The 18,970-nt window shown below is 40.5% G+C and overlaps 1 protein-coding gene across 1 annotated transcript in view; it reads right to left on the bottom strand.

Annotated features, from left to right (window-relative positions):
• LOC122804310 (galactocerebrosidase-like) overlaps positions 1-18,970 on the bottom strand; it is a 553,356-nt gene that overhangs the window by 313,274 nt on the left and 221,112 nt on the right. The window lies entirely within an intron of this gene.

Raw genomic sequence — 18,970 nt, 5'->3', positions numbered from 1 at the left:
CCTCATTGGCTCCTCGTGGGAGTCAGTTTCGGCCATCGGTTCCGAAATGGCCGATGACAGGGGCTGCAAAAGCGCCTCACTGACGACTGCCGAACCTGAAGCTGGCTCTGCTTGTACAATATCGCCTGATTTGGACCTCGGAGGCCTGTCTTTATCCTTGCGTCGTTTGTGAACTCCGGTAGCTGGAAGCATGTCTGACGACATTTTGTAATTAAAACGCCTACCGAAGTAATGAAATGCAAAATCGTACCTTCGTTTAATAGTACGTTGATTAAATCTAGCACAAAACCGACAACTAGCTACGTCGTAGTCAGGGCCTAAGCAAGGAATACAGTAAGAATGAAAATCCTTATGCGGTATTTGCTTCCCACACGAAATATAATTATTAACTTTTTCTGACATCGGACTGGAGCAAGAAAAAAGTTTCCCCAACGGGGTACTTAGCTTTGAGCAGGAGAAGAAAATCTTTGGACTGAAGTACGATTAGAAAAAATTGTCAGGAGTCAGCCGACCGGCACTTGCGAACTGCTATCACCACACGGCAAGAAAGACTGGAGAACATGGCGTCGGCTGCCAGCTTTGTACTCCTGGCGCTCTGACATCAGGGAGCATGGCTGAGCAGCCGACGCCGGACCCAGACTTTGGGATTCTGGCCGACCGAGGACTGCCTGCTGGCAGGGGAGAACCCTACAGTCATGACTGCAACAGTGAAACACGATGAACATCTAGTTCCACTCAGGGACCATGGTAAGTGTCAAGTTGACTTAAGACAAAAATACTAAGATGCTTGAATTGCTGATTTAAGATGCTACTACCATCACTCTGGTAAAACCATGGGGACTGTTGACAGCCAGAGGGCATGTCAAACATGAAAAAATGTAGACCATTCAGTAATTCATTCATTTATTCCTAGATTACTCACTTATTTAATTTTAGCTTTGTGAAGGAAGCACATCCTATACCAGCACTTAGTGGGTGCAAGGAAGACAAACTGATTCTGAATGGGATGTCAGCCCATCACAGGATGACTGCTTGCACGCAGGGAGGATATACAAATTCTAAACAGAAAGCATTTCAGCAGCATACCAAATGGAGCAAATAAGAACTCTGTGTGAGGCAGTACACTAACCACTGTGTCAGCTTGCCACCATAAAATACGTATGTGTTCATATAATCAGAAATAACATGAGGAGGCCTTCTGCACCTGGTTACCGATGGGATTTTCTCACATTACTGCACTCAGGTCATGCGCATTTTCCTGCCAGTTCATGCCATAATATGTTAATGATGTCACTCATTTGTTTAGCAGGAATACATTATTTTTACCTTACTGAGTTCGACCCCCAACCACTAAGTAAAACTTATCCTGCAGCATGACAGGAAACAAAGCATACAACCCTACAGTAAATTGCAGACTAAGCTCAACTTACAGGAGGTTGTCTCCACAGCCGTAACATGGAAGTCATCAAGACTGAGGAAGATGGTAAGAGGCTAACACCTAATGCAGAAGTCCTCTTAATAGACCAGTAGGTATGCCAAGTGTTGTAGCTGAAATGACCCTCTGGAGGGTCACCATCCAGACTCTGCTCCACCAGATGTATTCAGTGAAGTTACTGAGGTCCAAGATGGGATGCAAGTCTCCCACAACTCTCAAGGGAAGAAGGAAAAGGTAGAATTACAACCCATTTTCTCAATGTGCAATTTATCGCCTTATTAGTCGATGCTAACAAATTACTACATTACACACGTTATAAAAACTGCATCATCTTGTACAACTATTTGCAGCCTCAGTAATGCAGCAGGCATTTCTACTGTCCCTTTAATATAACCCCCCTTTCACGATTAGTACTCTACAGTCCATAAACAATTAATTCAATGTATTATTGCCACTGTCATTGTCATTAATTACATCACCTGTTGTTTTACAAGAATGACTCACATTGCCTACTTTTAACTCTTATAATACTTCTTTATCAGTCCAGTAAGTGACTTCTAATATCTTGCCGGCAACTGCTTCTTTCAGTACTTCTACATTTTTGCAACTATGTTAATAACTCAATACAAATAAATTTATGTATAGGAACATGTCTTACTGTGCCTCCATTGAAAAAGGGTCACTCTACAGTCAGACTATCCTAGTAAACAAAAGCAGATAATTTGTTTTTTCTTTCTTCTGCAGAGGAGCAATTTCTTTGGCTCTTTAGCACAGTACAGCACAATCTAGGCAGTTTCGAGGAACTTTGTTAAGGACACAACATGTCAGTCTGTGACCACATCTGTTACTTGCTTGTCCTTCACGATGGCCCTCCAAGGTGAGGCAGATGTTTTGAGCACTACACCTCAGAAGCAATCCTGTTTAACAGTCAGGAATGCAACTGTCGGTCTGGAAAGCTGCTCTCTAAAGGGAAAAAGCCAGTGCAGAAGAGAAAGAACACTGGCCACTGCTAAAGGACATTCCTTACTCTATCAGACACTGTCTGATCTGGCTTGGAAGAACTAGATGATGCTTTGGAGAAGGCATTAACAACATCCTTCCACTTGTGATCAATGCTCATTTCCCCTTTAAAAAGTATATCCTAGGAGGTATAATCAAAAAGGACATTAGCGTGGAAAAAAGCATTCAGAATGGTCTGCCAAGCTCAACACTTCAGCAGGAGAGCATGAGCCTGCTGCCCAACCCATGACAGTCATTCACTGTCAAACATCTGCTATATCATATACAGAGTAATTGAGGAGATGCAAGCTAGCCCAGCAAGCAACAGGTGCATACATAACATCAGCACAGTGAAAATTACAGCAGGCTAAATGAAAGCCCACTACAGAAAAAATACATGAAAATCTTCCTCCTCAATTCCTAACTCAATGAGGTGTCTCAATTTGTTTCAGTGCCTGATCTACTAGGGAGGATTGGCACAGACGTATGTGAAAAGACAGATGAAGAACCAAAGCTACAATAAGGCAGACTAGAACACTCTCCTGATAGCCCTGTCAATATCCTTATATTCTTTTAAGATCACCCTTATCCAGCTGATAATGGCAATGACCCTCCCTTCACAGGACTGAAGAAATCAAATAAACAGCATATTTTACAAATGGACTACAGAGGAAGTCACTCTTCTTTGGACCACTGAAACAGAATCTGGGTGCTTCCAGGCTGGATAAATGGCATCCTCATGGACAAACTCTATAAGTGAGATGACCCTAGGGACTTCATCCTTCCTGCTCATATACTGAGCAAGGAATTTCATGGGAAGAGAAAGCAAGAAGAGGCAGGCCAGTTCATTGTGGACTTCATCTACCTTACAGTCCCAAAACAGGAGTCATTTGGTGGAGATTTACATAGAGAGGAGGTCCCATTACCCTTGAGTCAGAAACAATACTATCCATGTCCTTAAGTCTCCTTTTCATACGGCATTTAGGAGAAAGGCAGACTTATCTATCTGTAGCTCCGGGGGGGGGTGGCGGGGCAGCCTCTTTTTAAGTATGTGATGGGCAAGCACTCTAGGTCAGGCAACAGGGCTCTGAACTTAGTGGAAGACCATTTCACAAGCAGCACTTAATCAGCCCGAGCAGGAACTAGCAGTGATGTCACCCCCCCCCCAAACACAATAAGGCAAACAACTCATGCATTTCTACTGTCACACCAAACCCAATGGGCCCAAATGGAATAGGAAGACCCTCAGGAGCCATCTCTACCCTAGCTGACAAATCCTACATGGCTCATGGATAGGTCTGGGGAGAAAAATTACCTTGGTCATGCATGAGTGCAATGCTTCATATTATGTCTGGCTCCCAAGCAGTATTGCTACTGCCCGTTTGGGTCATGACTCATGCTTTTTCACCTTCAGGAATACTGAACCTTGGAGCATTTTAGCTACTGAAGAGGAGGAACTTCAGTGTCAAGGTCAGCAGCACAACAACAAAAGCAAAAAAATAAACTCAGAGGCACATGGGCTAATTGTGCCATTCTAACAAGACATGCAATGTCAACACTTATACCAACAAGAGGCACACATTCTTCCATGCACTGCAACAAGAAAATTCAGAAATGTGTTTTGATGGAGATATGACGAGGAGATTCTAAAAGTTACCCACTGCAGAAGGCCTCCAAAGTAAGAACAGCTGAAATTAGTGAGGGCCTTCCACAAGACACTTAATGCTTGGGCATATCCATCCTGTGGCCTCTCATGCTGTAAGCATTTATGGGTGCATGGCCTCTTCAGCCCATACAAAGTGTCCCTGCATCCATAATAAGAGGTATTCTGATTCCATACGTCTACAGTTTTTGTCCATTACATCAAGTTGAACTTTTTTTTAAAGCCTACAAGAAAATACACTGTACTATAAGGACACAAAATTAATGGCTTATTTGTGAGTCATAAAGATTCCACAGAAATCTTGGGATGGGACAGGAAATGGCCAGAAAAGAAAGAGGACACAAAGTGGGAAAAGTTACTCATTGCAGAAGACCCTAGAAAAGGTCAATGGACGTAATGTCGTCCCAACATACACATTTAACCCACCACACAAAGACCCTCAAAGTAAAATACAAAAGTTGCACAGAAGCCTGAAATGGCACTAAGAAATACCAAAATACCCTTATGGGTGAAACAAAGGATTGCATGCAAAATCCCCTGAAGAAAAGCCCTCTCAAAAGATAATTACATAGTGCTGGTCTAGACCATATACGAAAGTTTGATTCTACAGATAGGTGATGGCAGTACAAATGTCCTCCTTGGGCACAGTCATAACATTTAAAAATGAACCCTAAATGCCCTTTGTTGCTCTGTTCAAATATTGGGTGGCCATATGTGCGTGTGCGTGTGTGTGTGTGTGTGTGTGTGTGTGTGTGTGTGTGTGTGTACTTAAACACAGTTAAGTACTTCTGGATTTCCTTTTCTTAATGTTTTAATGCACATAGTAAATGTATGTTAAATTAAATTCAGCTGTATATTACGGTTGCCATCAATGGTCATATTTCCTTTGTGGACTACAAAATGGTCATGTACTCTAACAATGTAAGGACTGACTCTATGTTAGTGGGAATCACTTACAATGGATCTGTGTGTACCAGATATGCACCCCCCTCTGGGAGGATGTCACAAAAAAGTATAAAATACCTTTTTACGAACAGTATCAGTGCACCTAGTTGATTATGTTGCCACTTGTCTCCCTTTCTGCAGTTCTGTCCTGTTTGGGGGGGGGGGTGAAAGTGGTAAATGTGTTGATACTTTACAAGAAAAAAATATTTTCTGACTTTTTTCTAAATTTCACAGAAATCTTTGATACTATATTTAAATTATCTTAACATATAAACTTAAAAATAACCAACATTTAAAGCTTAGCATTTCAATATTGTGTTGCTGCTTATGTAAATTTGCCATACGAGGTGATAACTGTCTTTAAACCCCTAACAAATCTAATGTATTTGTTTTGCTATGAAAGGGGGAGTGTTAATTTCTCCTCCTCCTCTGCAATAAAAACACTTTGAAAACAGTTCCACAGCTTTCTTTTTTATATCACTTCAGTCTTTGGTGCAAATATGCAACACTTCTTTCCTTTCTGATGTGTTCCTGACAATAGCAGGATTAATTGCCCATCTAAGACTGACAGCTGCACCTGACAGGGTAAACTACAGATTAGTCAAAGCTGTCTTAAAAATGGACAGGGATGAACTTTGTTTCATGTGAACAGGGATTCTGTTCCACAGCAACAGTATTCTCTGCTAAATATACCTGTCCCTCCACACCATTCTGCTCATGTTACAGAAGAGGTTTAGATCCCCAGACTTCTGATGGCAAAAGACTTGCTGATGTGCAGTAAATCCATCAGTAATGGGTCAGAAGATGCCTTCTATGCCAGACACAGGTCACCTCTAAGCAGTCTGTAAGATACAGAGTATAGTGTGACAGGGTTTTGAGTCTGTCCACGTAGGACATGTTGTTTAGGCCTTGTGCAGCCTTTTAATAAGGTAGCTCTGTTGGTGTTCCAGTCACTGCATGTGTCTTGACAGATACATGCCAAAAGTGGCATGATATTCAATGACTGGCCTAGGAGAACAATGACACCCTTAGATCTAGACACAAGCCCTTTGTTTATAAGCTGTGCAATATAGAAGGACTATTTTTACAACAACAGACACATGTTGGTTAAAAGTCAAGTCACTGTACACACAAGTTTCCAAATCCAGAACAACTGTGTCACCTCTTAGGGGCCTACTGTCAATGTGGTAATTTCTTGGGTCAGATGACTTTCCAAAGGATACAATAATGCATTTTTTTGGCATTTAGTTTCAGACCATGAAATTTTGACACCAGTTATTTATTTGAGACAAACCTTCCTGAAGGATGGCCAAATCATTTGGGGATTCAATGACTGTTCCTAGTTTGTAGTTTTCCTCAAACATATTCATCCAGAGCATTTTGGTACTGGCTTTTATTTCAGAAAAACAAAACATTATTTGAAACTTAAATTTGAAACTTTGTTGTTTTAAGAAGTTGAGATTAGAGAAGTTGAAATTTTGGCAAAATTACATACATCCACACATTATATATATATATATATATATATATATATATATATATATATATATGTATTGGTCTACTTCATAATTTACTTCATAACATTGAAATTTCATAATGCTGAATTTCATAACATTGAGACCAAAACATCTAAATCCCAAAACACTGAAAACCCAAAACATTGAAAACTCAGAACGCTTAATGTGTGCTTCATAACACTCAAAACTACAGTGCGTATGTAAATAACACCCTCTCCACCTAGAAAACCACCTAACAAACAAACACACTTTCTACTACGTTTCTGCAGGGGGGCAAGCCCCCCTGCACCCCCCATCAATTGAGGTTAGCAAATAACTTTTTCCCACTGTAGTGTGATGTTTGAGTTGGGGCTTGCCCCCCTGCAGAAACATAGTAGAAAGTGTTTGTTAGTTAGGTGGTGGTATAGGTGGAGGGGATCTTAGTTACTTGTATAATGTAGTTTTCAATGTTATGAAGCACACTTTCAATGTTCTGAGTTTTCAAAGTTTTGGGTTTTCAGTCGTTTGAATTTTCGATGTTATGAAATTCGATGTTATGAAATTTCAGTATTAAGAAGTAGACACACACTCACACACACACACACACACACACACACATATATATATATATATATATATATATATATATATGCATATATATGCATATAAAATCTCTCTCTCAATGATAATTTGTGTGTATACACACAAACACACACACACACACACACACACATAGATAACTAAAATAAATCATCACAGCTAATGTATTTTCAAATGAAAAATTTGAACATCAAGAAATGAAAGGTACTCAGAGATGGGAAGAGAGGCTTTAGGTTTAGGGAGGAGAGGGGAATTTTAGGTTTAAGGAGTGATTGGGAGATTAGGGTTAGGGAGGGGAAGGCGATTTTAGGTTTAGAGATTAATCAGGAGATTAGGGCTATGTAAGGAACGGGTCTTTAGGTTTATGGAGAGATCAGGAGATTAAGGTTAGAGAGAGAAGGGGGATTTGAAGTTTAAAGAGTGATCAGAAGGTAGCAGAAGGTTACAGAGGGGATGGGGATTCTAGGTTTAGGGAGCACTCAGAAGGTAGTGGAAGGTTAGGGTCAAGAAGGACAGGGGCATTTTAGGTTTAGGGAACAATCAGGGAATTGGGAGGTTTAGCTTAATGCAGCAAGTGGAGCAGATTGAAACGTTAGTGTTAAGGAGGGGAGGAGGAATTTGTCTTTAGGGCATGGGTGACAGTTTTTAGGGTTAGGGTCAGGGTTCTGGGAGTGATAATTATCCTTTGTTTACTTTATGGAAATTGAGTCAGTGGGACTTAAGGTGCTTGCCAACACAAGTAAATGGCACCAGGGGCATATGTAGTGAGCTGATGGCAAGCAACCATTTGTAGTAGACTCAGTAGTTTCCCAAACAAGGAAACAATCGGCCAACTTCACAAAGCTCTGGTTCAGTCCTCCACACTTTCACTCTGGCTGCTTGACTGGCTAGCTGTAATGAGGGAAATCAGCAAGTGAAAATATCTTCAGGACTGTCTTACCCATACAGAGAGAGACAGAGAGAGAGAAGAGCATAACAAGTCTGAACCAAAAACAATAGTAACAAAGAGACATAAAAAGCAGAAACCTGCTTTATATCCCAACTGCAACTATTTATAAAAGTAGGGGGGGGTGGAGGGTGGGTATGGCTACTGCAACAATGAGGAATTCAAATGCCTACTGTTATGGACACACGTATCTTACACAACTATAATGCGAAAGTGGAACTTGTACAGCTATACTATGCTCATTCCCAAAGGTGCAGTAGCCTTTAGGCTACATGGGTAGATTACCAAAACCTACCCAACCTGGGAGAAGGAAGAATATGGATCCAAACGGCCCTGGAGGATGGTTCTAGCAAAGCTCACCTTGGACTTAAAAAAGGATTCCATTTCAATGCTTCATAAAACATCTGTACATAGGACCACGTTGCTGCCTCTAGAATGCTTCTAGACTCCACCCCTTTCCAGTATGCCACTGAAGAAGACAAAGCTCTAGTAGAATGTGCCTTGACACTGCCTGGAATGGACTTGCCCTGGTGGGAATAACAAAAAGAAATAGCTGAAGACAACCACCTGGAAATTGTCTGTTTAGACACACAATTGTCTTTTTCTGTCCCATGATAAAACATACATAGCTGGCATGCTTTACTAAAGGACATGGTTCTGTCACGATAGTACCTGAGCTGCCTAGGCACATCCGGAGTATGCAGAGTCTTTTCTCCCAGTTTTTTGGTTCTGGATAAAAAACTGGATGAGTGATAGCTCAACTCAAAGTAAACTCAAACCACTATGGGCATAAAAGAGGGGTTTGTTCCTAATGTTCCCATGTCTCTGTGGAATAGGAGGTAAGGTTCAACCACCATGAGAGGTTACAACTCAGATATTCTTCTTGCAGATGTCAGAGCAATGATGAAAACAGTTTTCCAAGTCAGGAATGTTAAATCAGCTTAATAAGTGGGTTCAGAGGGTGACGGTCAACTTCTCCAACACAGTGTTAAATCCCAATAAGGAGCAACATGTTTACATGGCAGTCTCAGGTGTAAAACTCCTTTCAGAAACTGTTTTATCACTAACAGAGAAAAAAAGAGGACGATCCATAGGCAGACATGCTGAAACAGCTGCAAGATGAACATTTACAGAGGAATAAGAGAGGCCAGATGAAAGTAACTCACAAACATTTGAGCACTCATGAAACATAGGTTCATAGGTGATTACTAGGATAATGGCACAACCCTAGCCAATAATACCCAAGATATGACAATATTTTATCTTAATTCCCCAGATATCGGATAGGGTAGTATCACGGTATTGGGTCTTTGGGTGATGGAGCCCAGACTCATTTTACAGAATGCCTCTGTGCATAAGGAACGTGGGCTGTACCCCAGCAGTGAATTTATGGTATCCTATCCACTTAGCCAAATTATTTTCAAAGACAGAGAGGAATGCACTTGGTTTTACAAAGATGGGAAGTTTATTCTATAGACGAGGTAGCCTTTTGGGACACTATCACTCACTCACTCTCTCTCCAGCAGGTTCTGTTAGAGACACAAATAAGGTTCAGGTCCATGGAACGTGTTACTCTTATATAATTTTTCTTGTGAATATGTAGCATTTTCATCAGGGCTGTATCAGAGAATGCCTTGTAGGTCAGGCATAAGCCTCTCTCAATAAACAATATGAGACAGAGTAAAGGATATGACCTTTAGTCAGGCTGCATAAAACATATGTTTTACCCTTTCTGCTTTTTATTAAGAAACCTCGGGGGCCCCTCCAATTGGTATAACTGCCTGGTTCTGTACATGAAGAAGGGAGCACTGTACTCTATTATGGGCCTGACGAGGACCAAGTACAATGGCACTATGACTTCCTTTGATCTTGATGTTATGCCTTTACTTGTAAGTTGAGCCACTCCAGATTTCCTCACCACTGCAGCTACCTGGTGTTCAAAGTTTAGGTTACTATCTGTCGCTGTTTCTAGGTCCCTCACCACTGGGTCTACTTTTAGGGGTGTGCTCTTAATATTATAATTTGCAGGGATATCCGATTTACTGAAGAGTATGATTATGCGCTTTTTAGCATTTAGTCCAAGACCATGGTTTTGGCTCCAGTCATTTATCAATTTTAGAACCAAACACCACAAGAGAAAAGGATAGCAAAAAATGACCAAAGGCCAGTAAAATAGTACCCAAACATTAATGCAAAAAGTACAAAAACTGCAACAGCTCCAGTGCCTCAGCCAAAAGGCCTTTCAAGAGTCAGGAAAAAAAAAAACTTCAAACAAATACGTCATCACATTAAAAATCATTTTTAGGTCTGTTTGTAGGATGTCAGGATTGTTTAGGGATTCAATGATTGCTCCCAGCTTATAGTCATCAGCGAACTTGGTAAGCCAGAGGCCCCAAACATTAGCCTTCACTTCAAAGAAATATGTATACCAAATAGGAGGGGTCCCAGAACGGAGACCTGTGGGACACTGCTAGTAACAGGCTTCTTATTGGAAGTGGATTTGCCTATCTCGACACCATGTCCTATCAGTGAGCCAGTTGGCCATCCATCTGACAATGTAGGGATTTATGCCTAACTCATTAAGTTTATCTATGATCTTGAGTGGGAAGGCAAGATCCCCCTTTAACGAGGCCAAATTAGGTCTGGTCCAGTTTTTGGAGAGTTTCTATGCCATTATTGATCAGGTCCATGATAATTCTCTTCATGGCTCTGCAGACGAGACTTGCCAAGCTTATGGATTTGTAGTTCTCTGGGTCAGTTGATGGGCACCCCCCGCTTTTACAGAGGGACAACTGGTAGAGTCCTCCATTCCTCTGGGACAAAGCCCGTTCCGAGGCTGTGGTTAAACAGGGTTTTTAGTGGCCCTAACAAAATTCTGTTTTAAACTAGTTAAGAACCATCCCGGAATGTTGTGAGGACCCATGGAGGCTGTGTTTTTGGCTTTAGCCAGAAGAGTAAGGACCTCTTCCCTCATAATGACGGGTGGGTGGATGGTTGTGAGTATTTCTTTGGGTGTGGTACAAGGTGATGGGGGGGAGAAGTTTGAACTGAACTTGTTGGCCAACAGGTTTGCTACAGTTTCAGGCTGGGTGCAAGTGTTGCCAATCATAATTAACTCAACACATTGCTGAGCATTTCTCCTGAGGTTACAAACATAAAAAATAACCTTATGGTTATTTTTCACCTGGGAGACTATATTTACCTCACAGTTTGCTTTGGAAGATTTGACCAGCTCTCTAATTTGTTTGTTTAGACTGGTGAGTGTATTTTTGCACTGGTTTATCTGTTCCTTCTTGGCTTTGCAGATGATATTTTCCTTTTTGATGAATAGTTATGCTAGGGGTCCAACCAGGGTGGTTTATTTTTGCCAGTAATCAAAGGTTTGACTCAGACAGGTACTGCCTCCTCTATGCAGCTATGAATGGGGTTCTACAGTGCTTCTGTGTACAGCTCGGAGTAGGACTCAGCGTTTATAAGCTGTCACTTAAGACTGAGGTAATTGGCCTTAGCATAGTTCTCAACAGGTTTGGAGCTTGATGGGGCTCTAGGTTAGTTGTAATACTAAAGGAGATCATTTTATGGTCAAATCTTCCCAGGGAGGAGTTAATGCATGGGAAAAAGCAGCATTCCCACACGTTCGTGAGTACTAGGTCTGAGATAATTGTACTTCTAGTTGGGGAGCTAACTAGTTGCTCTAGGGCATTTGCATTGATGAAATCTAAAAATCCTCTGAGCAAGTGAATTATGGTTCATACAAGTCTCCCAGTTTATGGAGGAGTAACTGAAGCCACTCATAAGTATGGCATTAGGCTGAATGTTAAGAGATTCCAGTAGCTTTAGGAAGGAGGTGTGGTTTTCCAGACTCATATTATGGAATCTGTAATCTGTGATAGGGGGTCACACTTATGGTTAGTTGGGCATGGAGAAGCCCAAGTGAGTCATATTGTTGGACCAGTCTAGCAGTGTACTTGTCCTTTATGAACATAGAGACACTTTCTCCCTTTGTCTTATCCTGAGCTGTGGGGGATAAAATGTTTGAAAGGCATTTTAGGCCTTTGATAGCCAGGGTGCTTTCTATGGTTCCGAACCATGTTTCGGTGACTGCACATAGGTCTGCTTTCTTCAGGGTGATGAGTGCTTCCAGAGAGTGTAATTTTTGGATTTTAACTTCTAGCACTGAGCAGCAGTACCTTCAGGTAGTCGCGAATGATTTTTGTTATGTTGGAGGGTTTAAAAACTTGGCATATCCTAGAAAAGACACTATGGGGATAAAGTTTTTTGCCAGTATCCAGACGCCAAGTGGTGTCAAGTGTAAACCATCTCTAGCAAAGCATTGTGGTTTGTCGATCATATCTCAACAGGTTGACCGATATTGGATTCCCTCATTGTAACACCGGAAACTATGCCAACTGTTGAAGTCATTCATTTTTTTACTGGTTCTGTGGCATCATCAAAGATGAAGGTAGGATACTACTCAAGGCTAGATTCATACCTGCCTAGAACACATTCAGGGAGATCCATCATGTCTCTCTTCATATAGTCTGGTGAGGTATGTCTTGGGTCATTTACGACTGCAATGGGGTGCCTGGTTATAGCCTAGGTACCAACTAGAAAATTGCTTCCACTTACCAAATATAGGATTTTCTAGTACCAGGTTTTCTGGCCTCCTTTAGTATCTCATGAAATAAGTACCAAAAAGATACTAGATCTGAATCATCCAGGCAGTTAGTTGAAGCTGATTGACACAGGGGTGTATCATACATGCCTTGTCTTGTGTGAGTAGATCCAGTCTGTGAGGAAGCTTGTGGTATTTGCCCTTGGCCAATTTGAAAACCAATGTTGCATGTGCCAGATGGGGGTCATCACAATTATTACTGGGGAGTCCTTCTGAATTTTCAGAATTATCCTGGACATCAGGGGGAAATGGTGGAAAAGCAGAAAAGAACATTCCCATCCACAGGAATGAAAATGTGTCTGTTTCCAGGCTTTATTGCAAGGCATCTTAAAAATCCGTTTAGTTGACTGCTTTGAAAGGAGGAGAAAATATATGTTCCCCACAGCTGGATCAGTTCTTAAAAGAGCCCTACATTCAATTCCCATTCATGAGGATCTGTTCTGGTCCTGCTCAGCTTATCTGCCACTATATTTTGCCCTGCTGGAATGTAAAATGCTTGGAAGGTTAAGGAATGCAGGAGAACCATCTTTCAAGCCATTGCAATCAACCTTGACAGAGTGTACAACCTTGTACTTCCCTGCTTATGTACTACTGAACGGTGTTATTGTCTGTAATTACTTGTAGAGACCCTGGAGACCACTGAAGATGAAGAGGTTTCAAGACCTAGACTACAGCAAACATCTCCTTTATGCTGATGTGCTTTGGTTTGCCTGAAAGACTCCCCAGGCTTAGCTCCTTTGTCCCCATGGAAACTGCACCCCAAGCAAAATTTGAAGGGTCTATGGTAAAACATTGGTTTGAGGACTGAGAATAGAAAGGGAGACCTGGGCTGAACAGACTCTCCACCAGTGTGGTTCTTTTTCTTAAAGCACAAAACTGGAATTTGGTGCTTCAGGGGATGTAAATGTTGGCTTAGTGTGTTTTTAGGAACCACTGTATCGGTCTCTTTTGAAGCCTGGCTACAGGAATCATTTGAATCACAGAAGCCATGAACCCTAGGATCCTAGGAAATTCTCTTGCAGAAGTCTGAGATTGATTGGAGAAGCTCAGAAAAGATTCCAGATACAAATCTAGTTTCTCTTGTGTCAGAAAAGCCTTTTGAAGATAAGAATCTAGAAGGATTATGAGAAACACAACCTCTGAGATGGAGTGAAGGATGATTTTGCTACATTTATCTGGAAGTCCATATTGGTCAGAAAATATGTAACCCAGGTTAGTGACTACTGACATCTGTATAAAGACCCTGTAAAGGTAAATAAGTTCACTAAATAAGGAAATATGCAAATGCCATTCAGTCTACAATGAGCTAGGACTGAAGCTTGACATTTCCTGAATGCCATTGGAGCTATAGATAATCCAAAGGGTAATGCAGAGAACAGACAATGTGATCTAGAAACAGAGAACCTCAGAAATTCCTGAATTTTGAGGGTAGGAATGTAAATAATAAGCATCCTTTAAGTTTAGTGACACCATGAAACTTTTGGGTGAAATGAGGGGTAACAACTTCTGTAATGTCAACATTTTGAATGTTGGCACTTTCACATACAGGTTTAGGAAAGAAAGACCTAGTGCTGGTCTTTAAGTGACCACTTCCTTTGTCCTTTGGTACCAGAAACATTCTGTATAGAAGACGTTGCCCCTTTAACTTATGGGCACTTTTTCTAGGACTTCTTGGGTGTGTAAGGACTGAAGAAGCTATGGAAACCATTCTGTTTTGTCCACAGGGTGGGAAGATATTCCACTGAAAGGATATTTTCTGTCCCGTGCCATCTGTAACCCTCCTGCGTCACATTTCAACACCCAAGAGTCTGATCTGAACCAATCTTATGCCAAAGGGGAATGTTGAGGACCAGTTTCTGGAACAGGCCTTTGGAGCTACTGGCAGGGGTTGGGGATGCTGGCATAATCATTTTGTAGTGGGAGTCTGTGCCTTTTAAGACCTCTATTTCTTATTGTTACCCCCCCCCCCCAAGACATCTCATTTTTCTCCTTGTTTACCACAAAAAGACTCATATTGCTTAATCTGTTTTTTTAAGTGAAAGGGGAGGGGGCTACAAGATTTGTATTGTGGAACATGAAAGATCTTAGAAACCCCTTGAATCAATTTTCCTTTTTCATTATATTGTTTGAGAAATGGATACGCAGAAGAACCAAACAATACCTCGTTATCTAAAATGGAATCTCAAATTTCATAATTTACCTCATCATCAAACATTTGGTTACATACCCAAGCATGTCTTCTCAACGCTGCAGCAGTAGCATTGGCGGTGGCCTTAAACAGAGTATCTGCACAATCATACACGCTCTTCAAAACATATTCAGATCCCTGGGACAAGGATGAAACAGTTTGATTCAGAAAACAGCTTTCTTCTGTAGAAAGTGTGGTAGCCAGTTCCCTCATATTATCCATATAACAAAGCATATACTTCCACATATAAGCTTGATGATTGAGAATTCTGAAGGCCAAAGTGGAAGAAATAAACATTTTCTTACTCAGGCTAACAACTTGCCTTCCTTGTCACCAGGTGAGGAGTTGGAGTTCAGGACCAACCTGTAGTCAGCAGGTGATGTAATGGATATGGCTGCTGGATCTGATCTAAGGCGAGAGAAAATAAACATATTAGTCTGAGGCCCTTTATATATTTTGTCTGCTTTCCTAGGGACTGATAGCTGGGTATCGGGATAATTACAGGCAGCATTAAACACACCCTCCAGTGTTGTCAGTATACAAGGATAGGTGAGGAACACAAAATATCCATGTGTAAAAAAATTACAATGTTTTCCAGGGAGAACATCAATTTGTTCCCATAAAAATTCCTCAGTCATCTTTGCAATGGTCTGACTGAAAGAAAATTACTCAATAAGAGTAATATTTTCCTCACAGTCACAGAGTTGGAGTTGGTAATCTGCTGAAGAAGAACCCTCTCTCTGACATTATCAAAATCAGACCCTATTTCCTCAGTAATTTGTTAACAGGGGATGCCCACCTGTAATGGCTTCTGGATACCAGAATTCATAGCCTGTAATATATGCCTTGTAAAGGTAAGACATTCAGTTCCTTAACTGTAAACATTTCTTGTGATAAACAATGTGAGATCTTTTGTCTTTTTTTTTTTTCTTTATAGGTGTTCCTGGGGAAGAAGACTGACTCAAAGGAGGGATATCTGACCAGACTAATAGTTTCTTACACAGTTACTCTGTGAAGAATCTCCTGGCAGGTCTCCCAGTCCTAGAGAAGATGGTTCTTTCATGCCGAGACTGGACAATGGAACAGCTGAAAAGGAAGTGGCTGACCTGATTCGTGGTGGCTGTAAGGACTACACCACAGGAAGGCAAAGAAGAAAGCAAGTGGTCTGAGGATCAACCAGTGGCCACTGTAGGTTCATCCACTACTGGCTATAGCATATATTGAAACAGTGACAATGGCAAGAGATTCTTGATAAGTGTTTTTTTTTCTTTCTAGGTACAGTGGAAATGGAACTAGTAACAGCAGTAAAACTATCTATTCTGTAGTTGAGGAAGAGACACCAAAAGCAGTAAGCACTGCTGAAGCAGGCTGGTCCCCAGCTAAGCTGTCACTGTCTGCCCGCAAGCAGCACATCTACACTCACACCACTTATTCTAGACCTTTTAAAAATAAAAGTACACAAATTCCCCATCAGTACTCTGTTAACATCCCTGAATACATTGACAGAAAAAAAATGGTAGGTAGGTAGGTTGTCACAAACTAAAATAAGCACTTCAATGTTAAATACATCCCAGCCCAATCCACAGTAATTTTGTCCAAAAAAAAAATTTTTTACACAAGCAGTGCATATTTTTTCATGAAAAGAGGACCCAGTTAGTTAGATAACTAAGCACTGTGGTTCCTGATAAGAATCTTCTGTTACTGACAAAAAATGCTACGTTTCTTACAGGGAAAAATATCTTTTAGTCAGAAAATAAAATTAAACATGTTCTTCAAAAGGGCAACAACTTCTGTGTAGAGGGGCTCCCAATGAAGGCTTATCTGCCAGAAATGAAGCTCTAAGCTGATTGCTGCTCTTGTGAAGCCTCAGAGACACTTCTCTTTGAGTTGGTAAGGAAGGACTTAAGAAACATTCATTTTGACTGCTAATCTCTCTCCTCATGGTAAGCCAATCAGCAATCAGAGTGAAGGTGCTGGAGATGCCAGAGCTTGGGAAGCTTTCTGGTTGCGGTTTCCTGTGCAGGGAAACAACACATTTAACCTAAAAGATTACTGCAGCGGTGGGACTGAAGAACATTAGTCTGCTCTCTTCTGGTGCATAAGGAATGCAAACTAAATGGAGTATGCATAAAGAAAGGCCACCAGAGAATGAAGGACAAGGTACAACAGGAACAGCTGGGGAGCTACCCTTGTTTTCACTACAGGATAAATAATAAAGGACAGACGTGATAATGGGTTCCAAAATAGGATACAGTAGACAGGAGGGGACACAGATATCAAAAATGATGGCATGAAGTTCAACCAAGACATTACAAAGCACTAACATGACCCAAATAATGAACTGGACTTCTGATGTTTGAACCTGTCTTGGTCCAAGTCAGATAATTTTATGATAACAAAAAGCCTGCTCCTGCTATCCCCCAATCTGTGCTTCTGTTAATTTTCCACATATTATCTTACATCATCATCATAAACTAATTAATTGCTGAGATTTATTTTAAGTTCCCTACATGCAACAGTACAAAAAGTGGTAATGGCGAAAACTGCTGCATTCAATGAAAAAAGTAATTTTAGATGAAAATAGTTTATTATTAGAGTCAGTCTAATGCTTTATTCCTGAACAAAAGGAAGAGAACCTGCAAAAGTGAACCTCAGGTAATTTAAACACTGCTAAGTGCCTTTTAAAGACAAGTTTGACAGAGCAAAGACTGCTCTGAGAGAGTAAGACATAAATATATTTATTATATATATATATATATATATATATATATATATATATATATATATATATATATGTGTGTGTGTGTGTGTGTGTGTGTATATATACACACACATAAATATATATAAAAATATATATATACATACATATATATGTGTGTGAATGTATTATGTGTGTATGTGTACATACATATACATAGATATATACATAAAATAAAAAAGAGAGAATGCACAGATTGAAGTATACACACTGAGAAAGATATTTGTAAAGATCCCTAGTCCGTTACCATCTGTTAACATCTGAAGCAGAGTGTGATGTATACAATATGGAATCACACTAGAAATAAGCAGTCAGATTCAGAAAATATGCTACTGCCCCAAGTAATTATAGGGATGATAGAGTAGAGTAAAGGCATCACCTTTGAAAAAGGCAGGGAACAATTTTATGAAGGAATATTAAAAGCAGGGCCAGACAAAAGGTTCCAAAATGTAGCCGATAAGCTTAATAGCCAGTTTCATTCAAAGTAAAATGCAAATGTAAGAGATGTAAACATTTCGGGTGTCCAGTACAAGGAAGATAAATTCAAAAAGATGTACACCATGTTAAAGGCAATAGCTAGAAACTGGGTTCACATGTTCTTACTAAACTTAGGACTTATTTATTTAACATTTGTTTACTGGGAAAGTCCGACTTGGAATGAAGCCAATTTTCAGCGGAGACCTGGGAAGAAACATTCCAGATGCATGTCTTTGTAACGTGAGTGGAAACCGGAGCACCCAGAGGAAACCCACACAAATGCAGGGAGGGCATGCAGACTCCACAAAGAAGGCACTCCAGCAGAGAATCAAACCAGAGAACCTCTTGCTGTGAGGCAACAACGTGACCACTGCACCATCAGTAATGAAAGAGTTCATGCATAAGCTCAGCCAGATCACCCTATCGTACCTTTCAGCTTCTTTCCTTAAGAATTCTGGACAAAGCCAAAAATAATGAGGGGAATAATAGGCCAAAATCAGTGACATTAAAAAAAAAAAGAAAAACACTAATTTATTTAAACATTAATACTCAAGTTTTGCATTAATATACATTTTCTGAACAGTAAGAAGTATGAACCTCTAATGTCCAGCATTACTGGCTGACTTTATTCCTAGATTTTTCACAAAAATCAAAAATTTTATGAGCGAAAGAGCAAAATGAAGCAAAATCAGGTGCTTTGCATTACTACTGTCTTTAAATTCCCCAACAAACAGAGTATCGACCTGTAACATTAGAACATGGAGGAAGAAAACTGTAGCTGGACTACA

The sequence above is a fragment of the Protopterus annectens genome, chromosome 6.part0, assembly GCF_019279795.1.
Source record: "Protopterus annectens isolate FY-2018-M chromosome 6.part0, PAN1.0, whole genome shotgun sequence".
Classification (NCBI taxonomy): Eukaryota; Metazoa; Chordata; order Ceratodontiformes; family Protopteridae; genus Protopterus; species Protopterus annectens.
The sequence above is the reverse complement of the archived record's forward strand: the minus strand, read 5'-3'. Positions and strand labels throughout refer to the sequence as shown.